The sequence below is a fragment of the Pistacia vera genome, unplaced genomic scaffold, assembly GCF_008641045.1.
Source record: "Pistacia vera cultivar Batoury unplaced genomic scaffold, PisVer_v2 Contig906, whole genome shotgun sequence".
Classification (NCBI taxonomy): Eukaryota; Viridiplantae; Streptophyta; class Magnoliopsida; order Sapindales; family Anacardiaceae; genus Pistacia; species Pistacia vera.
In genome coordinates, this window is record NW_022196786.1 from 588,634 (window position 1) to 593,851 (window position 5,218).

Genomic DNA, 5,218 nt, shown 5'->3' on the forward strand with positions numbered 1-5,218 from the left:
CTTTTATATGTTGTTGACCACTTTCTCAATGTTTAGAAGATCTTCACTAACCATTAATTCTTTTCTAATCTTTAAGAAATTAATGCCGAAACAAAAACTGCTCAAATTTTGCATACTTCTATAATACATAATCACAGTATTACAGTAAAAATTACCAACAATTCAGAATTGGTTCACCAATCAAGTTAAATCCTATAGGTTTGAATGAATTCAATAACTTTTACAAAACAAAAATTAAATAAATAAATAATGGATATAGAACTTTTACTACAATTAGGATCAGAAACTTGTGAGTGACAATTTTGCTAAGAAAAAATACAAACAATTATAGAGAAAAAAACAAAAGCTCCCACCCACTACACCTTTTGATTCCTTCTTTATTCTAATTTTAATTGCACCAGAGATTATATATAATGTTTTGGTGTTCCCATTTTGGTTCAGACTTCAGAGTTTACTAAACCACAAAGCCACAAAGCCACAAACTACCAAGGCTTCCATCCTTAGTACTTAGTAGTACTCTCATGACAGAAAGGCCTGATGCCCTGATCATGCACATTCTCTCTTTATCAATCTTTAATCTCAATGCACATTCTAAATTAATTAGGAATTTATAAGTTTTTAGGTTGGCAGAGAAGAGTGCTACTTTGTCATTACTCATTAGTTCTCCCTTCAAAGAATCAAACTTCAAACTTCAAACTTCAATATGTAAATTGTAAAGCATGGAAGCCTGCTACATTGCAAACTAAGACATCTCATGCATAAGACCTGAAGGTTGAAACAAAGACATGCCTACATCGTGACAGTTACCTACTGGTGAAGATGAGCTATCGTTCATTGCCCGTTGGGGAGGTGGAGCTTGACTGTGAACAGGGCAACTATGAAGAGTTGAGTCAGATTCAAGCAATGTGAAGAAGAGTGTGTGCAGCTCTGAGATCGAGATCAACTGTGCACTGTGCAGCTCCGAGAAGAATCAAGAATGACGACGATGGATTACGGCGTAGATCGGCGGTGATGAAGAGTGTGTGACGCCAGAGAAGATCGCGAAATGAGCGGTACCCCAGCTGACGACGAAGCAACCCATTGACGGTGAAGGCTGCAGCGATAAGTTTCGACGGTGAAGGGAAGACTCCGGCGGTAATTTTTAGAGTTCAGTGAAGCTTCAGACTTTCAAAGCAAAGGGTGGAAAATGCGTGAAAATGGGGAAGGGGGAAATGAAGGAATGTTGATATTAGGGTTTACTGTTCATTATTATATATTATATAATTAAAAAATTAATTATTTTATATTTTATAAATGTTGACTTGGATTTTTTAAAATGGACGGTTGGACTGGTGGGTGCTACTGGTCCAACCGCGGGTGTTAACAGGCAAAACAAAAACACCGGTTTTTAGGCTCACCCAGCCCGGCCACTAGCCAGGTCCCGGTTTAACTAGTTCAACTGGCCAGGTTTTAAAACATTGCTTTTTACACCTACTTAAATGGTTACGCAGACAACTTGTACCGCTCTTACTTGGACAAGCTAGAACATTCCCACAGTAATTACATGATGCAGTGGCGTCATTCTTATTCTCAGAATCAATCTTGGTGAAGTGATCCCACATGTTTGAAGTGTTCTTCCTTTGAGTAATGGAAGTCCCACGTTTTGGGGTTGGACATGGTGCTGGTGCCATGCAAGTAGTTGGATTTGCAACCACATTTGCAGGTGCCAGATTCGGTGAATGAATGTCACTTGAAGTCTGACAAACACGAGCATTGTCACCAGTCGACGACATCTGCAAAATTCGAAAAGAATTTAATGATAATTTATAAAGAATAAAAGAATGAATCTCCAAAAAAAGGATCCTTACAAAAACAGGGTCCTAGGACAGGCCCAAGCAATCAATCTAAAGTTCTAAACAAAAGCAAAAGGAAAGCACGGCTAAACAATCCAAAATAAAATGGATATTGCGAAAGGCTGGCTTTGTGTCTCTTATTAGGGAACGAACTTGTATTTTAATGCCAAGACTCCAAAGAGAGCCATCCAAATATGATTTCAACAAAATGAGGCCTCTGTTCTTGACAACATATGTCTTTTGTTTACACGAAATATTTGAGGAAATGCACATATTGCACCAACAAAAATTTAAGGTTGTAAAGTGGCTTAAAGGATCTTATCATCACTCATCAGGACACCACAATGTATATTTGAATATCAATCATAAATAATGATCCATAATTTATGAGGTAAAGGATGGTACAGGACCAGAGAAATTTCCATTCAAGCTTTTACCAATGAAATTACATGAAACATTTAAGAAGTACACAAAAGACTAATAGCAGATTTTATTTGCTCTCACGTCAAACTAAAACTTTTCATCAGAAGGCAAACTAGAAGAGGGTTGGTATTATTAGAATATTCTATATAGGGGCTGACATGGAGTGGATACAACAACATATACAGAAAGTTTAACTTTGTCAAACCAGATAAAATTTTAATTACATAGGCATCACCTATGTTACAATCATTATTATCCAACCATCTCCCTAACACACCACCAATAGAAAAAGTATGCACAATGCCACAACCAACAAAATAAAATCTGCCCACCCTTGCATAATTGCTCAAATAGCAGCACGTGCACAACGATTTCCCACAAGTGACAAACACCAACACAAACACCAAAGAAACACCAAAAATCATATATTTTTCCCCACACCATATACTCCCCAACTCAAAATTCAAAAACCAGAGAAGAACTCGAAAGCTTTGGAACAGGGGACAAAAGTGGTTTAAAGAAAGCTCCATTCGCCAGCTATAAATCTGATAGCTAGGATCTAAAGTATTCCATCTAAGTTCCCATGACCCACTCTTTATTCAAGTATGTGTAGGCATGTTCATACTTTGAAGACAAATTAACCCAAAATAAAAACTTACCTCAAACACAGGAGCTCAATCTAGCCACAATAAAGTGTCAATCGTTGGTGAAGACTGAAAATGAAGATTGTGAAAAATGCGAAGACTAACAGTGAACTCGTCATAGCAAAACACAAAGGTCAGTTGTAGAAGCTTGGATAATGGAAGAAGGCGGCAAGTTTCGGAGGGGCTGTCATCGGAGAGTGAAGACGACGACTCACGACTGGTCTTGGAGAGTGGAGATTATGGAGAATGGAGATTGGAGAGGGAGGTAGCGTCGTCGCGAGTTTGAGAGGGGCTAGCGACTAGAGTCTTGGAGAGTGGATAGGAAGGCAACGAGTTTGAGAAGGGCTATCGTCGGAGAGTCACGACAGGCCAACGGCGACTAGAGTCTTGGAGAGTGGAAAGGGAAGCGGCGAGTTTGAGAGGAGAGGAGTTGTCGACTGTCGAGTGTGAACTGTGAAGTTGGGTCTTAGTTTAGGGATTCAAAATTCAGAGGTAATATTAGATTTAGGATTTAGATAATTAGGGATTTTTATTTTTAGAATAATATTATTATATTAATTGGAAAATCAGTTTACTAAACCGGTTATAAAAATACTATAAACCGTAAACCGAACCGAAAATCCGCCTCAGCCATTTTTTGAAACTGAAACAGGTTAACCGGTTTTTCAGACAAGTTTTGGTCCGGTTTCCAAGTTCGGTTCAGTTTTAGATTTTTTTTTGTAGCCCTAGCAAACAATGGCAGAGCAGCGGAGGCCCCCTCTCAATAAAAATCTTGGATCCGCCACTGCCAATAGTAACCACTATTTGCAATACAAGTTCACCGTAATCTTTCATTATTTGACATCCAAACGTAGTAATTTGCGAAAAAAAAGAGATAGATTACCAATGTTATCTTCCATGCACTTGAAACGAATGCACCCTTTGTGTAATAATATATCTGTTGGCGAAAGAAAAAATAATGTTCATTAACTTTCAAGCGGTTATTGCAAATTAATTTATGATGTGTATTTCTGTCTTGCTCTAAGAGAGACTTTAGAGATTATTTAATTTCTATCATTCATATATATATATAATATATATATAATATATAGATATAAAGTTTTTTAGACAATTTGAGTGTCTAGGATTCTTTCATGTTACTATCACCCTTAGGGCAATATTAAGATCTTATATATTCATTATTCTAAATTTAGATCCTTCAAAGATTAAGTAAAATTAAATGAACTGAGGATCTAAATCCACGCACTCATCATTTATCTTGGTGCATAAAGTAGAAATACCAATTCTTATTTATTTATTTGCAACTCTAGAATGATTTCTTTAAAAAAAAAAATTAAGAAGAAAGAAATAATTAAAAGTGTTTGTGTAATTGTATTTGGAAGTGAGTGATCATAATACAAGTTTGATTATTAAAATTACAAGGCTGAGATATTGGAATTGCATTAAAACAACATAGAGAGGGAGATTTAAGTTTAGACATCATATAGTTTTATGAAATCTAATATCAACTAATAAATTATCATATTTATGTTAAAATAATGTTTCATCACTTTTCATAATATATTTTCCATTGCACACATCCTTGGTGGAAATTGATTGGGCCTCGAATAACAAGGTTCGTTGCATAACCGCTAATGGGTCCTAAGTCCAGAATTCATGGAAGTTGGCCCATGATACAAATGTAAATTAATGTTATGCTTTGACTATGAATAAGTTCTGACCAAAAAAAAAAAAGACTATGAATAAGTAAATAGTTATATCCTCATTTTAAATAAATGTATATCATGGTTAAATAAAAATGGTTCAGTGCTTTAAGTTTTTAAATTTGATTTTACTTCTATGGAAGAAGGTTGGCAAAGTTCACAAGAGATTGCTAACTCCATTAAAACAACCTTAGTTGTTCATGGGGTAGACAAGAAGAAAAACCACTGAATTTTCTGTTTTAATTTTCAATTTCTACTATATTTTTAACTTAGCCTTAAATCTTTTCTTTATTTTTTTCCCAGTTCCTTTATGGTTAGAAAGTAGTGGGTGTGTTAAGTGAATACAAATGTAGGAGATTAATTAAAAAAGAAAAAAAAAAGGGCGAAGGTATTTTCAGAATAAACAGTCATATTGTGTATTTAGAAACTAATTTTAAAAACTCTGTTGTCCAATTAAATGGCCCTTTTACAGTTTTACTGTCAGGCCGTCAAGGTATTGGACTAATTGCACTTTTTCACCGTTAACTTTAACTTTGTTGTCTAATTGAATGAGTTTTACCAATTATGTTGCTTTCTTTAAACTATTCGAAATAATTAGCTGTAAATTAATAATACC